This window comes from Dendrobates tinctorius, unplaced genomic scaffold (assembly GCF_039654945.1).
Source record: "Dendrobates tinctorius isolate UK_male_01 unplaced genomic scaffold, ASM3965494v1 ptg000028l, whole genome shotgun sequence".
In the NCBI taxonomy this organism is placed as follows: domain Eukaryota; kingdom Metazoa; phylum Chordata; class Amphibia; order Anura; family Dendrobatidae; genus Dendrobates; species Dendrobates tinctorius.
The window spans coordinates 45,917,241-45,935,220 of record NW_027361696.1 but is presented as its reverse complement, the minus strand read 5'-3'; the positions used below and the strand labels follow the sequence as shown (position 1 = coordinate 45,935,220).

General features: G+C 46.0%; 1 long non-coding RNA gene across 3 annotated transcripts in view; it reads left to right on the top strand.

Annotated features, from left to right (window-relative positions):
- Positions 1-14,135, top strand: part of LOC141085344 (uncharacterized) — a 32,892-nt gene extending 18,757 nt beyond the window's left edge. For 2 of the 3 annotated variants that reach the window (XR_012231279.1, XR_012231280.1), the window contains exons 3-6: positions 3,253-3,457; positions 3,785-3,895; positions 7,815-7,917; positions 13,628-14,135. This is a non-coding gene — a long non-coding RNA (uncharacterized lncRNA). Of the gene's footprint in view, positions 1-3,252; positions 3,458-3,784; positions 3,896-7,814; positions 7,918-8,766; positions 8,869-13,627 lie in introns of all 3 variants that reach the window. The other variant, XR_012231281.1, reaches the window with a different exon arrangement.
- Positions 14,136-17,980: the final 3,845 nt, after the last annotated feature.

Here is a 17,980-nt window from a genome sequence, read left to right as displayed (position 1 = left end):
AATGATGGGTGTTTAAAAAGAAGTTGTTATAATTGGTTAATCTTTAATAAAGTTGTGTTTTCAGTTCTTTCTTTGCGTCAGGGGAAAAAAAGGGCAGGTATTATAAGGTATGGACAGTCTGGGGTGACAATGGCACCTGTCATGGGTGGTACAGTCATGGCCAAAAGTATTGACACCCCTGCAATTCTGTCAGATAATATTCAGTTTCTTCCTGAAAATGATTGCAAACACAAATTCTTTGGTATTATTATCTTCATTTAATTTGTCTTAAATGAAAAAACACAAAAGAGAATGAAGCAAAAAGCAAAACATTGATCATTTCACACAAAACTCCAAAAATGGGCCGGACAAAAGTATTGGCACCCTCAGCCTAATACTTGGTTGCACAACCTTTAGCCAAAATAACTGCGACCAACCGCTTCCGGTAACCATCAGTGAGTTTCTTACAATGCTCTGCTGGAATTTTAGACCATTCTTCTTTGGCAAACTACTCCAGGTCCCTGATATTTGAAGGGTGCCTTCTCCAAACTGCCATTTTTAGATCTCTCCACAGGTGTTCTATGGGATTCAGGTCTGGACTCATTGCTGGCCACCTTAGAAGTCTCCAGTGCTTTCTCTCAAACCATTTTCTAGTGCTTTTTGAAGTGTGTTTTGGGTTATTGTCCTGCTGGAAGATCTATGACCTCTGAAGTAGACCCAGCTTTCTCACACTGGGCCCTATATTATGCTGCAAAATTTGTTGGTAGTCTTATGACTTCATAATGCCAAGCACACAGTCAAGCAGTCCAGTGCCAGAGGCAGCAAAGCAACCCCAAAACATCAGGGAACCTCCGCCATGTTTGACTGTAGGGACCGTGTACTTTTCTTTGAATGCCTCTTTTTTCTCCTGTAAACTCTATGTTGATGCTTTTGCCCTAAAAGCTCTACTTTTGTCTCATCTGACCAGAGAACATTCTTCCAAAATGTTTTAGGCTTTTTCAGGTAAGTTTTGGCAAACTCCAGCCTGGCTTTTTTATGTCTCGGGGTAAGAAGTGGAGTCTTCCTGGGTCTCCTACCATACAGTCCCTTTTCATTCAGATGCCGACGGATAGTACGGGTTGACACCGTTGTACCCTCGGACTGCAGGGCAGCTTGAACTTGTTTGGATGTTAGTGGAGGTTCTTTATCCAACATCCGCACAATCTTGCATTGAAATCTCTTATCAATTTTTCTTTTCCGGCCACATCTAGAGAGGTTAGCCACAGTGCCATGGGCTTTAAACTTCTTGATGACACTGCACACGGTAGACACAGGAACATTCAGGTCTTTGGAGATGGACTTGTAGCCTTGATATTGCTCATGCTTCCTCACAATTTGGTTTCTCAAGTCCTCAGACAGTTCTTTGGTCTTCTTTCTTTTCTCCATGCTCAATGTGGTACACACAAGGACACAGGACAGAGGTTGAGTCAACTTTAATCCATGTCAACTGGCTGCAAGTGTGATTTAGTTATTGCCAAGACCTGTTAGGTGCCACAGGTAAGTTATAGGTGCTGTTAATTACACAAATTAGAGAAGCATCACATGATTTTTCGAACAGTGCCAATACTTTTGTCCACCCTCTTTGTTATGTTTGGTGTGGAATTATATCCAATTTGGCTTTAGGACAATTCTTTTTGTGTTTTTTCATTTAAGACAAATTAAATGAAGATAATAATACCAAAGAATTTGTGTTTGCAATCATTTTCAGGAAGAAACTGAGTATTATCTAACAGAATTGCAGGGGTGTCAATACATTTGGCCATGACTGTATAAGTGAGGTAGCAGGTGATCAGTTCTCTCTGGAGGTTGATATGTTGGAAGCAAGACAAATGGCCAACTGTTAGGATCAGAGCGACTCTGGCCAGTGCAAAATTGTGATTTTTAGACAAATGGGAGTATATCCAAAGCAACAGGTGGAGTGTTCCCGGTATACAGCAGATCCCATGGGGTGTTCCCGGTATACAACAGGTCTCGTGGAGTTTTCCCGGTATCTTGTGAATCCTCTGGGTGTTCCTGGTATGCGGCACATGTTGTGCAGTGTTCCCGGTATATGGCAGGTCTTGTGGGGTGTTCCTGGTATACAGCAGGTGTTGTGGGGTGTTCACGATATATAAGAGATCTTGTGGGGTGTTCCCGATATATGGTAGGTCTTGTGGGATGTTCCTGGTATACAGCAGGTCTTGTGGGGTGTTCCTGTGGCACCCCAGGAGTCCGATTGCCACAGTGGCATAGCCTCCCTCACAGGAGGGTGATGACATGCCTGGAAGCAAGGAGGGGTTACCTGAGCAGATAACACTTACATCCAACACTTTTCCTGACTCCAGACCAGAAGGGGGAGCTCTAAACCCGGTTTCAGGGGAGCTTCTCTATGAGTTCTGGCCTGGAGGCGGGGTCAGTCAGTCAGTGTCTGGGACTGGGAGAGATAGAGTCTGAGTGAAGAGGGGAGAGAGAAGAAGTGAAAGAGAACCTGGTAAGTGGAGCTGTGACCAAGCTCACCCCGGAGTACAGCGCTAGAAGCCGGAGTCCGTGGCTGACGGGTACAACAGTCCCAGCAGCTAAATCTGGAGGGCAGGGGATTGCAGGTCTTAAAGGAGCGACACATGCAATAGACACATGCACCACCCTACATCTCCTCCCTTGTTTCAGTATACCATCCTACCCGCGCCCTCCGTTCTGCTGATGACCTGAGGTTAGCATCCTCAATAATCAGAACCTCCCACTCCCGTCTCCAAGACTACACATGTGCTACGCCAATTCGTTGGAATGCACTTCCCAGGTCAATACGATTAGTCCCCAATTCCCACAATTTTAAGCGTTCCCTGAAAACTCATTTATTCAGACTGGCCTACCACCTCAACACATTCACCTAATCTATCCCAATGTGGCACAGCCAAAAGTTTTTACCATAACCAGGTTCCCCACATCATGTTCCCACATGCTTTAAGCATCCATTAGCCCTCTGTGACTGTACTGTTACACACTTAACATTATGGCTGGTCCATACAATCAGGGCAATTGTTACCATCCACCTTTCGTGTCTCTCCCTTTTTTTCCTCATAGATTGTAACCTTGCGAGCAGGGCCCTCATTCCTCTTGGTATCTGTTATGAGCTATGTGATTATTGTTATGCTGTAATGTCTATTGTCTGTACAAATCCCCTCTGAAATGTAAAGTGCTGCAGAATATGTCGGCGCTATAGAAATAACATTTATTATTATTATTATTATATAATAGGCTCAAGCTGCCTGCCATATGGGCAAGTACTTCAGAACAATAAGGAACAGAGGACTGAGCATAGCTTTAGGCAGCAAGGACCTTAGAGGACAGCGCAGTAAGGAGGCCACAAAATCCATCTGACTTAGTGGATCCTAAGTTGCTTCCAGGATCCCTGGATCTCCATTGTCATCTGTAACTAGTGCACCGGCCTGCACTTCAATCCGTGAGTAAAAGTGTGGAAACTGCACCCTGTTGTGTCCTGAGTTATTTACTGTACCATCCCCCCTGCACTACATCCATCATCACCGTCTTTAACAATATAATTGCCCTGGGACTAAACTGTACCTGTGGAGAGCTGTATCAACTCTGCTGCATCACCATCAGCCCCAGCAGGTATAAAGAGGTGACTATTAAGATTGGCCGAATAGAACTGCAGTCGCAAGGTTTGATTATAGTTGATATCGACAAACAAGAATGCCATCCTATGATTACTTTAGGCACCAATGTAATAGAACATTGTCTTGGAGAAATTATTGTTTTGTTGCAACAGGTAGCCGAGACCGCCAGTTCCAGTCAGCAGCAGGTCCTGCAAAAGGAGATCAGAGCACTGATGCAGAGACAACAGGTAGAGATGTCTGGTGGAGAAGTCGGCAGTGTCAGAGTGAGTGATCCATTCCCCATTGCAGTACCCCCAAAGAGTGATATGTTAATTTCGTGTCGGGCAGCAATAGGCCTCAGGGGTCAAGATTACCAGACACTGGTAGAACCAGTATGCTCTGATAATAGGCCCACTGTCCTGACAGCCAGGGGGGTAGTCAATGTCCGCAAGGAGAGAGTACCGATATGCATCCTGAATTGTGGGGAAAAAGAGGTCCATTTACCCCGATATGCCACCCTTGCTAAGCTGTTCACTGTTAGTAACAATGCAACAGAGACAGCAGAACTCTTGCTTCCGTCCGACCAGATGGAGGACAATGGCTCTGAGGGGCAGCTGGAGGATTGGTGTCCACAGCTACACATAGGCACTGACTCCACTCCTTTGCACCAAAAGCATGGGGCTTACTGGGTGGCTCGAGAGTATGAGCCGGTCTTCAGCAAACATCCTCTAGACTTTGGGCAAGCAAAAGGGGTCCAACACCATATCCCCACTGGAGATCATCCGCCCATTAAAGAGAGGTACCGGCCTGTACCCCCAGCACACTATTAACGTGCCAAGGATATGCTACAGGAGATGAAGGAGGCTGGGGTAATCAGAGATAGTTGTAGCAAATGGGCAGCTCCATTAGTCCTCATTAAAAAAAAAAAGGTGGTACCATGAGAATGTGTGTTGACTACAGGCAAATTAACAGCATTACACACAAGGACGCCTACCCGTTACCCAGAATTGAGGAATCACTAGCTGCACTGAGATACGCTATTTCTCTATCTTAGATCTCACCAGTGAGTAGAAGCAGACAAAGAGAAGACAGCGTTTATGACACCAATGGGCCTCTGTGAGTTTAACTACATGCCATTTGGACTCTGTAGCGCACAGGGGACATTTCAGTAGTTAATGGAATGCTGCCTAGGACTTAAAAACTTTGACACCGTTCTGCTGTACCTGGATGACATCATCATCTTCAAAACCTATGAAGACCACTTGAAGCACCTGGCTGAGATGTTCAAAGCCCTGTCCAACTTTGGCTTGAAGGTAAAGCCGTCCAAATGCCACCTTTTGAAACCCAAGGTGCAGAACCTAGGCCATATGGTAAGTGTGGAAGGCGTGGCACCAGACCCTGACAAAGTCACCGTTATCCCGGACTGGCAAAGACTCAGCAACATTCATGAAGTACAGCAGTTCCTTGGATTGGTGGGCTACTACCGGAGATTCATCAAAGGCTTCAACAAGATAGATGCACCTCTGCAAGACCTGCTAGTGGGCCAATCCAAGAAGGCCAGGAACAAGAGTCCTCTGTTCAAGTGGAACAACAGGCTAGAAGAAAACTTCACTCGGATGAAGCTGGCTCTCATGGGAGATGAAGTCCTGGCCTACTCTGACTATGACCAACCATTTGTACTTTACACAGACACCAGCAACGTGGGATTAGGAGCAGTGCTGTCCCAAATGCAAAAAGGCAGAGAGAGAGTGATTGCGTATGCCAGCAGGAAGCTTCGTCCCACTGAAAGAAACCCCGACAACTACAGCTGCTTTAAACTGGAGTTCCTCACCATAGTCTGCTCGGTAACGGATCGCTTCAAGCACTACCTAGCTTCAGCGAAGTTTACCATATACGCGGATAATAATCCGCTAACGCACCTTGAAACAGCAAGGCTGGGTGCGCTGGAGCAGTGATGGATGGCCCGGCTGTCCAATTACGAGTTTACCATCAAGTACCGAGCGGGGCATAAGAATGCTAATGCAGTTGCGCTGTCCAGGATGCCCAATACACCAGACGAGGGAGAAGATCCAGAAGAACTCCAAGAAATAGAGTTACCAGCCTTCCACCATCCAGTTGTGGCCCAGCACTCCCAAGGGGTGAGGAACAAGTGCTACATCGTGCAAGAGGCCACGTTAAACCCATTGCCCCACCATGAGTGGGCAGAGATGCAGGATAGCGATCCAGCAGTCCGCCTAGTAAAGGAGTTGCTGACACAAGCTGACCCACACCCTGGTCCAGATGCTCCACAGGAAGTGCAGCAGTTGTGGAAGGAGAAGGGCAAGCTGTTCCTCTATGAGGGTAAGCTGTGTCGGCGGAACATCAACTCGCGCAGTCATGAGTTCGTCTGGCAGGTGGTAGTCCCGAAGCAGGATGCGCCAATGGTCTTGGAGGTGTACCACGATGGAGTAGGACATTTCAGGTGGAAGAAGTAGTCGGTCCTACTTCGTGAAAGATTCTACTGGGTTGGCATGAGGAGAGCCATTGAGAAGTGGTGCCGAGAATGTGGCCCATGCAACCTGCGTAGGAAAGACCACAACAGCCAGCGAGCCTCATTACAGCCCATAGTCACCAAACAACCACTTGAACTGATAGCTTTGGATCATGTGAAGTTGACTCCGAGTAGAACTGGCTATACCTATGCTCTGACCATCGTTGACCATTACTCAAGGTTCTTGGTAGTCGTGCCTGTCAAAGACCAAACAGCAAAGACAGCAGCCAAAGCATTTCAAGAATACTTTTGTCAACCGCATGGTTACCCTGAACAAGTGCTCACCAACCAAGGCCCAGCCTTCGAGGCAGAAGTGTTCCAAGAGTTCTGTAACCTGTACGTCTGCAAGAAAATCAAAACGACCCCGTGCCATCCACAGACAAATGGCATGTGCGAGAAGATGAACCAGGTGGTAACTGACCTATTGAAGACCTTGCCCCTGGAAGAGCGAAACCTATGGCCAGAGAAGTTGCCAGATCTGGTAGATTTATACAACCATAACCCAGTAAACTCCACCAACTGCACCCCAGCCTACATGATGAGGGCAAGACCTGGCATGTTACCCATTGATTTGGACATGGGAGTTTTAACACCTGAGGTGACATCACCAGGTGCAGACTGGGATACTGAAAGGTAGCAGCAGTACCGCAAAGTGCAAGAGTGCGTGGAACGAAGTTTGTCTCAGGCAAGACAGGAGCAGGAAAGAAACTACAATCAGCACGCCCCTGCAGTTCCCTTGTCACCTGGAGAACAGGTACTCAAAAGGAAGAGACGAGTGCACAAACTAGATGACCATTGGGAGGTTGAGCCATACACCATTTTACCTTCAGATTTTGATAACACCAAGGTGTGCCTAATCAGTAAGGATGGAGGAGAAACCTCAGCAGCATTGTCAAGAGATCATCTAAAGCCATGCCCTGAATAACTAAAGGAACGGATTGAAGACCCAGGCATTCCTCAGCCCATGGAATTGGTGCAGAAAAAGATCAGCACAGTACTCGGAGAGTTCCCTCCAGATTGGACAAGACTGAACCAGGCCATAGTTGTGCCCGTCTTGATCTTTCCCCAGCCAGTAGTGCCAAAACCAGAAACCACTCAAGACCAGCCTGAAGACCAGCGGCCTCAAGGAGCAAATGCCACACCAGTAGAGGAGCAAGAAAACTTAACCTCTGCCAGCAGAGAATCTGTCATGCCCATGGTGAGCATCAGTAGACGTAGAAAATCAGGTACATGCACTATGCACTACACCAGTGGTAGCAAGCATAGTGAATCCGGTTAGGTCACCAGCAATACCAGTGCTACGAAAGTCTACCTGTAGCACCCAAGGTCAAACCCCCATAAGGTTCTGCATGTAAGTAAAATGCATAAGGAAGATATGTAAATATGTAATGTAATACGTAACCGTTAAGCATATGAGCCTACAGAGACTTATTGTATGGACTTTTAAAATTTTTGTAAAAACCTGTTGAAGGACAATTGGGCCACAGGACTATGTGTGACCAGGAACTTACTTGTATATAGTTAACAACATGGCTCAGGAATGAACAATGACGCTTGGACTAGTTATCACCCAGACTATTTTTGAGCTTTGGTTTTTGTAATTTTTCATTTTTGAAATTTTGTAAACTATTATTATTCTTCACTTGTTGTAATGTTTTGTTTCCTCAATCCAGGAGTACTGAATTTAACAAAGGGGAAATGTGGCACCCCAGGAGTCCGGTTGCCACAGTGGCATTGCCTCCTTCACAGGGCAGTGATGACATGCCTGGAAGCAAGGTGGGTTTCCCTGACCAGATAAGACTTACATCTTAACCCGGTTTCAGGGGAGCTTCTCTATGAGTTCTGGCCTGGAGGTGGGGTCAGTCAGTCAGTGTCTGGGACTGGGAGAAACAGAGTCAGAGTGAAGAGTGGACAGAGGAGAAGTGAAAGAGAACCTGGGGAGTGGAGGTGTGACCAAGCTCACCCCAGTGTACAGCACTAGAAGCCGAACGCCGGAGTCCGGGCTCACGGGTGCAACAGTCCCAGTAGCTAAATCTGGAGGGCAGGGAATTGCAGGTCTACTGGCCCAGCAAACACCCAAAAGCACAGCAGCAGAACAGAGCCCAGAGCCATCATAAAGGAGTGACACATGCAATAGGCTCAAGCTGCCTGCCATATGGGCAAGTACTTCAGAACAATAAGGAACAGAGGACTGAGCATAGCTTTAGGCAGCAAGGACCTCAGAGGACAGTGCAGTAAGGAGGCCTCAAAACCCATCTGGCATAGTGGATCCTAAGTTGCTTCCAGGCTCCCTGGACCTCCATTTTCATCTGTAACTAGAGCCCCGGCCTGCACTTCAAACCATAAGTAAAAGTGTGGAAACTGCACCCTGCTGTGTCCTCGGAGCTATTTACTGCACCATCCACCCTGCACTACATCCATCATCACCATCTTTAACAATATAATTGCCCTGGTACTAAGCTCTACCTGTGGAGAGCTGTATCAACTCTGCTGCATCACCATCAGCCCCAGCGGTCTCTTTAAGCAGCATCAGCCATCCTTGGCTGAGTTCCACAGTTTGCGTTACGAATCATCTCTTATAAACTTTATTTCCCCTTTAATCATAATTTTTCATTGGACACCCAGGGCCACGGAACTGGTCACTGCTGCCGTGACACATCCCTTTAAGAACCGACCCGGTACCGAGTATCCCCACGGCCCTGGCGGGCCCTCCATTCCCGATATATGGTAGGTCTTGTGAGATATTCAGAGTATACAGCAGGGCTTGTAGGGTGTTCCCGATATATGTAGGTCTCGTGGGGTGTTTCTGGTATACAACAGGTCTTGTGGGGTGTTCCTGGTATACAGCAGGTCTTGTGGGGTGATGCTGGTATATGGCAGGTCTTGTGGGGTGTTCCTGGTATACAGTAGGTCTCGTGGGGTGTTCCCGGTATCTTGTGGATATTGTGGGTGTTCCTGGTATGCGGCACATGTTGTGGGGTGTTCCCGGTATGCGGCAGGTCTTGTGGGGTGTTCCTGATATATGGTTGGTCTTGTGGGTATTCCTGGTATACAGCAGGCCTCATAGGGTGTTCCCAGTATATGGTAGATATTGTGGGGTGTTCCCAGTATACAGCAGGTCTTGTAGGATGTTCCCAGTACATGGCAGGTCTTGTGGGGTGTTCACAGTATACAGAGGGTCTAGTGGGGTGTTTCTGGTATACGGCAAGTCTAGTGGGGTGTTCCCTGTATACAGCAGGTCTTGTGGGGTTAGCTCAGTATATGTCAGGTCTTGTGGGGTGTTCCCAGTATACAGCGGTTCTTGTGCGGTGTTCCCGGCATATGGCAGGTCTTGTGGTGTGTTTTGTGTTCCTAGTATACCGCAGGTCTTGTGGGGTGTTCCCAGTATACAGCGAGTCTTGTGCGGTGTTCCCTGTATATGGCAGGTCTTGTGGGGTGTTCCAGGTATACAGCAGGTTTTGTAGGGTGTTCCCAGTATATGGCAGTTCTTGTGGGATGTTCCTGGTACACGGCAGGTCTTGTGGGGAGTTCTCAGTATACGGCAGGTCTTGTGGGGTTCTCCCAGTATACAGTGGGTCTTGTGCGATGTTCCCGGTATATGGCAGGTCTTGTGGGGTGTTCTCAGTATACAGCAGGTCTTGTGGGGTGTTCTCAGTATACGGTAGGTCTTGTGGGGTGCTACCAGTATACAGCAGGTCTTGTGGGGTGTTCTCAGTATACAGCAGGTCTTGTGGGGTGTTCCCAGTATACAGCGGGTCTTGTGCGGTGTTCCCAGTATATGGCAGTTCTTGTGGGATGTTCCTGGTACATGGCAGGTCTTGTGGGGTGTCCCCAGTATATGGCAGGCCTTGTGGGGTGTTCGTGGTACACGGCAGGTCTTGTGGGGTGTTCTCAGTATACGGCAGGTGTTGTGGGGTGAACGTTAGACAACAGGTCTTGTGGGGTGTTCCCAGTTTACAGCGGGTCTTGTGCGGTGTTCCCAGTATGTGGCATGTCTTGTGGGGTGCTCCCAGTATACAGCAGGTCTTGTGGGGTGTTCTTAGTATACAGCGGGTCTTGTGGGGTGTTCCCAGTATATGGCAGTTCTTGTGGGTTGTTCCTGGTACACGGCAGGTCTTGTGGGGTGTTCTCAGTATACGGCAGGTCTTGTGGGGTTCTCCCAGTATACAGTGGGTCTTGTGCGATGTTCCCGGTATATGGCAGGTCTTGTGGGGTGTTCTCAGTATGCAGCAGGTCTTGTGGGGTGTTCTCAGTATACGGTAGGTCTTGTGGGGTGTTCCCAGTATACAGCGGGTCTTGTACGGTGTTCCCAGTATATGGCAGTTCTTGTGGGATGTTCCTGGTACACGGCAGGTCTTGTGGGGTGTCCCCAGTATATGGCAGGCCTTGTGGGGTGTTCGTGGTACACGGCAGGTCTTGTGGGGTGTTCTCAGTATACGGCAGGTGTTGTGGGGTGAACGTTAGACAACAGGTCTTGTGGGGTGTTCCCAGTTTACAGCGGGTCTTGTGCGGTGTTCCCAGTATGTGGCATGTCTTGTGGGGTGCTCCCAGTATACAGCAAGTCTTGTAGGGTGTTCCCAGTATATGGCAGTTCTTGTGGGATGTTCCAGGTACACGGCAGGTCTTGTGGGGTGTCCCCAGTATATGGCAGGTCTTGTGGGATGTTCGTGGTACACAGCAGGTCTTGTGGGGTGTTCTCAGTATACGGCAGGTGTTGTGGGGTGAACGATAGACAACAGGTCTTGTGGGATGTTCCCAGTTTACAGCGGGTCTTGTGCGGTGTTCCCAGTATGTGGCATGTCTTGTGGGGTGCTCCCAGTATACAGCAGGTCTTGTGGGGTGTTCTCAGTATACAGCAGGTCTTGTGGGGTGTTCCCAGTATACAGCGGGTCTTGTGCGGTGTTCCCAGTATATGGTAGTTCTTGTGGGATGTTCCTGGTACATTACAAGTCTTCTGGGATGTTCCCAGTATGTGGCAGGTCTTGTGGGATGACCTCAGTATACGCCAGGTCTTGTATGGTGTTTCCGGCATATGATAAGTATTTAGCAGTCTCCCCGGTATACGGCAGGTCTTGTGAGGTGTCCTTAGTATCTATCTTTTATTAATCTATTTCCTATATATCTATTCATCCCTCCTTCTATGTACACTTGTAGATATTATAGCATACAGGAGGACAGTTTTATTTTTTTATTTACTTATTAAGGGGGGATTTGTATAGGGGGTTCACAAATAAAATGAATTAGTTGACAATAGATTAAAAAAAAAATGTTGGGTGCATCCTTTGAAACCCCAAACCAGATAAAACTAGAAATAAAATGTACTTAAAATAAAGGAAGCTGTGACACTCATAGATTGGACGATACAGTTTTTATTCAATCATATTGATGCAAAAATACAATTAGGCATGATTACAAGCAGGTAACACCAACACGAGCGGTGGTCTCAGCCATAATGACTCATGATTAGAAGGAACAAATGATAATGTAAACAAATATTAGCTAAATTGCAACAGTTGCACAAGTAATGTATAGTTATGACCAGCAGGCGGTGCTACAATAATGGAAATTAGTATACAAAGGGTAAAGCTGCAAATATAAATAATTAATATGTAAAACCTGAACAGATTACCTACCAAGCTGAGGTATAATACAACCCAAAACTGAACCACCATCGTCAGTAGAACAGTGATAGATAGAATCCATAGAACAGGTATATACTTTTCTGAGAGGAAGACCTGAGGAACAAGACAACTCAGGGTTTTAAGTAAAGATCCTCCTGAACTGTAATCTCATGGGTAATACAAGAATTTTCCATTACAGATACTTCACGAGCTGTGACAGCCCCTCTATAATGCCTCTGACCCACAGCTGATGACTTCTCTGATTGCTGGCATTCTGTTTCCTTCTCTTCTCCTTTTGGCCCAGACCACCATAATGACTATTTCAGACTCCAGGAAAAAGCCCTTAAATGAAAGTGCAAAACAAATCAGACCCCTAAAATTCAGACCTTAGACCATGCCCATCTATTTACTTAACCCCTTAGCTCCCAGGTGCCTCTCCAGCTCCAATATTAGCCATTTTCATGGACCAAAGGATGGAAGTGCCAGGACCCAGTTGAGCAGATGGCAGTTGAGCAGATGGCAGTGACAGGACCCACTTGAGCAGATGGCAGTGACAGGATTTAGTTGAGCAGATGGCAGTGCCCGGACCCAGTTGAGCAGATGGCAGTGCCCCGGACCCAGTTGAGCAGATGGCAGTGCCCGTACCCAGATGAGCAGATGGCAGTGCCCATACCCAGTTGATCAGGTGGCAGTGCCTGTACCCAGTTGAGCGGATGGCAGTGCCCGGACCCAGTTGAGCGTATGGCAGAGACAGGACTCAGTTGATCGGAAGGCAGTGACAGGACCCAGTTGAGCGTATGGCATAGAAAGGACTCAGTTGATCGGAAGGCAGTGACAGGACCCAGTTGAGCGGATGGCAGTGACAGGACCCAGTTGAGCGGATGATGGTGACAGTACTCAGTTGAGCGGCTGATGGTGACTGGACCCAGTTGAGCGGACGGCAGTGTCTGGGCCCAGTTGAGCAGATGGCTGTGCTAGCACTCAATTGAGCGGATAGAAAGAACACCGTGAGCACAACTCAAGATGGTGCTAAGGTTAGGTTCCCAAACCGTTAAAGCAACAAATATGAACCTAGCACTCAACCACCGCATCTGGAGGCACATTTGCCCCTCTCCTATATACTGACAAGCTCATTACCTTAGAGAGATCATTCTCCTCAATGCCTAAAGCACCATCGTCCTTTCTGATAGATGCCTATAAGCTCTACACAATCTATATACCACACGTAACTGAAGAAGGTCACATTGACCGAAATGTCTTTTTTCGTGTACTACAATTAACTGCCTTACAAATACCTTTAAGTTGAGTGCTAGGTTCATATTTGTTTCAATTGAGCGGATGGCAGCGCTGGGACCCAGTTGAGCAGATGGCAGTGATAGGACTCAATTGACCGGAGAGTTGTGCCGGAACCCAGTTGAACGGCTTTGGGAACAAAAGAGGAGCCTGGAAGTAAAGATGGAAAATATTATAAATGCAGTAGATTGAGGAAGTAAAGGGAGATGTCCGCCATTGCACAGGTTGCACTTGGGTATTGGGATGACGTTGTAACGACTCTTAAACCCCGGATGCCCCCTTTTGACCACATCTGTAATCTGGGTCCTTATAACTAAGCTGAATTCGGTATATCTGTCCCCATAGCTGAAGTTCTCCAAGATCCTTATCAATTACCTTCTTCTTTGCACTTTCTGAGACTCCATCGATCAATTATATTGACGCCATTGAATCAGTATTACCTGGCGGGTATATCGGCATCCACGGGTGGCGCAGTATTTCCAAAATCCTCCACCTGGAGATGTTTTCCACCTCATGATCCCATCTCAGATATTTTGTGCTGCTCTTATTTCCGTTTTTTTCCATTTTCTCAGATAATCCTGGAAAACTCCCGGTGTGTTGGAATTGATGGGATAAAAGCAAATACATAGGCCTCTTAAGAACAGCGTGATATTACCGCTGATCTCCAGTCTCATCGTGGTAATGTACAAAAGGGAAATCCTATCAATTGTATGAGAATCCTTGACTTTCTATCTGTAAAAACCGCTATCTGAAATGGAAACGCAGACGAAAAGAAAACAATAAGTGAATACCTGCAGAAAGCCTTGAAAGTGATCCTGAGTGAAATGAGATAATGCAAAGTTGATTTTTTCTTAAAACATTTACCTGCTTTATAGGAAATAATTACCCGAATTAGCTATTAAAAAAAATAGATACGTTACATGTGGGGGCGCTGTTGCATTAGTGTGTATGAGGAAAGTCCTTGCTGACTTTAGTGGTGAAAAGTGGTACTGCACTTCAAATTCATTTTTTTTGCAATTTTTGGGGATTTTTATGTCACTTGTGAGGCAGATTAACAATAAATTCACCAATGTACAATTACCAATGCATTTCTCTTTGAAAAGTCCACGTGTTGTACTCTCCAAGGCTTGTAGATCTGTTTGTGCGGCCCTGACCTCCACAAATGCGCCTTTTGGGCTTTTTTTATTGCAATGTATCCCCTAAAAATATCCCACTGAGGTATTAGGGGGACTGTTTATGTATTAGGGGCTGGGTTATGATAGTGGAGAAATAAAGACAAAGAGGTCACAAATAATATTAGATTATGTCTCCCAGGAGCGCAGAGAATTTCAGGATAGGGGCATGATGACATTTAAGAAGACTCTGACTTAGTTGGAGGCCAGTGCATATGGCAGGGGCACCCTAATAATGATCAGAGGGTAATATATGGGACTGAGAGGTCACAGTCAGCATTAAATAGTCTTTCAGCAGCACAGAGTATTTCAGGAGAGGTGTTTCAGAGCTCCTGATGGAGGCAGTGACATGTCAAGTCATATGATTATGTCAGTAAAGCGAGGAATCCATGTGACAAGGGGCTACGTCACCGGAAGCGAACAGAAGTACTGTCTCCCAGCAGCACAGAGTATTTTAGGAGAGGCACGTTGGGAATCTTCTAGGAGGTGATGACCTTTCAGGTCATATGATTGTTAGGGAAAAAGAGATGGATGCAACAAGGGGCACAACAGGTCTCAGAGAAAAAAAATAGCATCTGAGAGGAGCACTGAGTATTTCAGGAAAGGTGAGTGCTGACTTTCTATTGGACAGTGACCTGGGATGAGTGACCAAGTCCACTTAGTGTCAGGACATCTGTAATGGCCAGTGCGAACAGTCCTGATTGCAGAAAAAAAGAGATAACAGCAGCAGCACAGAGTACTTCAGGAGAGGAGTATCCACAGCAGCACAGAGTATTTCAGGAGAGGTGAGTGCTGACTTTCAATTGGGCAGTGACCTGGGACGAGTGACCAAGTCCACTTAGCGTCAGGACATATGTAATGGCCAGTGCCAACAGTCCTGATTGCAGAAAAAAAAAGATAACAACAGCAGCACAGAGTACTTCAGGAGAGGAGTATCCACAGCAGCACAGAGTATTTCAGGAAAGGTGAGTGCTGACTTTCTATTGGGCAGTGACCTGGGACGAGTGACCAAGTCCACTTAGCGTCAGGACAGCTGTAACGGCCAGTGCTAACAGTCCTGATTGCAGAAAAGAAAGAGATAACAGCAGCAGCACAGAGTACTTCAGGAGAGGAGTATCCACAGCAGCACAGAGTATTTCAGGAGAGGTGAGTGCTAACTTTCTATTGGGCAGTGACCTGAGACGAGTGACCAAGTCCACTTAGCGTTAGGACAACTGTAATGGCCAGTGCCAACAGTCCTGATTGCAGAAAAAAAAGAGATAACAGCAGCAGCAGCACAGAGCACTTCAGAAGAGGAGTAACTACAACAGCACAGAGTATTTCAGGAGAAGAATAATCGCAGCAGCACAGATTATTCAGGAGATGAGTGTGCTGATATTTTGCGCGACAAACACATGCAGAGCTGTGAGGGTAATGGGAGGCGACTTACAAGTGAAATATTGAAAGAAATGGTGTGCCGCAGCACAGAGTATTTCAGGAGAGCAGCGTTTTGATATTTTGACGGATCGGTGACCCGCGACGAGCCGACGCAGAACAGTCTGTGAGCTTTGCGTGCAGGATGAAGGTAATGGGAGATTACAAATGAAATATGGAAAGAAATGGTGTGCGGCGGCAGCACAGAGTATTTCAGGAGAGGAGCGTTCTGTAATTTTGGTGCCACCGGTGATGCTTGACAAGTATATTTAGTGGAAGGATACGTGTAAAAGGCTCAGCGGGATGCAGATCAAGAACCAAATATTGAGAGACAGTGTATTGCAGCAGCACAGAGTATTACAGGAGGAGAAAAAAAAAGCTCCGGCTCAGAAGATCTCAACAGTCAGCGACTTTACTCATCGCTATACGAAACGGCTGTTTTCAGGCTTGCTGGTGGGAAGCGTGCATGTGCCAATCAGCGGTGACAGTGGCGGTGCGTCCTGCTGGCTGCTCCCGCCACTTTACCTTGTCTATATCATTACCTAATGTAAAGGAAAATGTCTGTCCTGCTGTGACTGCAGAGACGCCGCTCTCATTATGGCCACGGCCATGATAACGCCTGCGGTGTAAACACTCTCCCTATGGGACGTAGCGCTATAGTGCGGCAGAGCAATCATGCCTTATACATGGCTCCGGCCTCTGGCGATGGTCGCGGTGACATCGGGGAGGTGCTGGAGCTTTGTAATCTGGCGCCAGCCAAGTTATACAGTGAAATTCCTTTAATCCAGAACATCTGATAATCCAGAAAAGGTTTCCAGGACTGATCTGGAGTCTCACATGGAAACCTATTTGGAAGTGACTTTATTTTAGATTTTACAACAGTCCAATAATGCAAAATGCTTCATAATCCGGCACCTATGGGGGGTCCTCCTGGATGCAGCATATGAACGGTGGCCGCATAGGGTGCATTACCTATCCCTGCTGCTAGGGGCACCCTTTATGGACTGCACCCAAGACATGAGGCCACCACAAATCACGGTATGAATAGCAGTTATATAGCACTGTTACAAGATCACAATGTGTGGCGCTGTTATCTGAGCACAGCATGGTGGTGTTAGCCGTATGATGGTATTTCAGTACTGTGCAGGGGGGATTGTTTGAGCACTGAATGCTGGTGTATGAACACTGTATAGTAGTATTATATTATTTGACCAGTGTGTAACAGCATTTTTGAGCACTATATGGTGGTATTATTTGAGCAATGTATACTTATATTATTTGAGCACGGTATGGCAGTATTATTTTATCACTGTGTATTGGTATTATTTGATCACTGTATGGGAGTATTGGTTTGTCACTGTACAGTAGTATTATTTGAGGACTGAATGATGCTGTTATTTGTCCACAGTATGGCAGTATTGTTTGCTCACTGTATATTCGTATTATTTGTGCACTGTATGACAGTATTGGTTTATCACTGTATATTCGTATTATTTGTGCACTGTAGGACAGTATTGGTTTATCACTGTATAGTAGTATTATTTGAGCACTGTATGGCAGTAATATTTTATCACTGTGTATTGGTATTACTTGAGCATTTTATGGCATCATTTTTTAATCACTGTATATTGGCAGACTGTATATTGGTAATGTATATTAGTACAGTACTGAGTATTGTTTGATCACTGTATAGTAGTATTATTTGAGCACTATATGGCAGTTTTTTTTATCACTGTATATTGGTATTATTTGAGCATTTTATGACAGTATTGGTTTATCACTGTATAGTGGTATTATTTGAGCACTGTATGGCATTATTATTTTATCACTGTGTATTGGTATTATTTGAGTACTGTATGGCAATATTGTTTTATCACTGTATTATTTGAACACTGGCAATATTGTTTGATCACTGTAGACAATGTATTATTTGATCACTGTATATTGGTATTATTTGAGCACTGAATGATGGTGTTATTTGTGCACTGTATGGCAGTATTGGTTTATCACTGTATAGTGGTATTATTTGAGCACTATATGGCAGTATTGTTTTATCACTGTATATTGGTATTATTTGAGCACTGTATGGCAGTATTTTTTATCACTGTATATTGGTATTATTTGAGCACTGTATGGCAGTATTGTTTTATCATTGCATAATAGTATTATTTGAGCACTGTATGGCAGTATTTTTATCACTGTACATTGGTATTATTTGACTGTATGGCAGTATTGTTTGATCACTGTATAGTAGTATTATTTGAGCACTGTATGGCAGTATTACTGTACATTGGTATAATTTGAGCACTGTATGGCAGTATTTTTATCACTGTATATTGG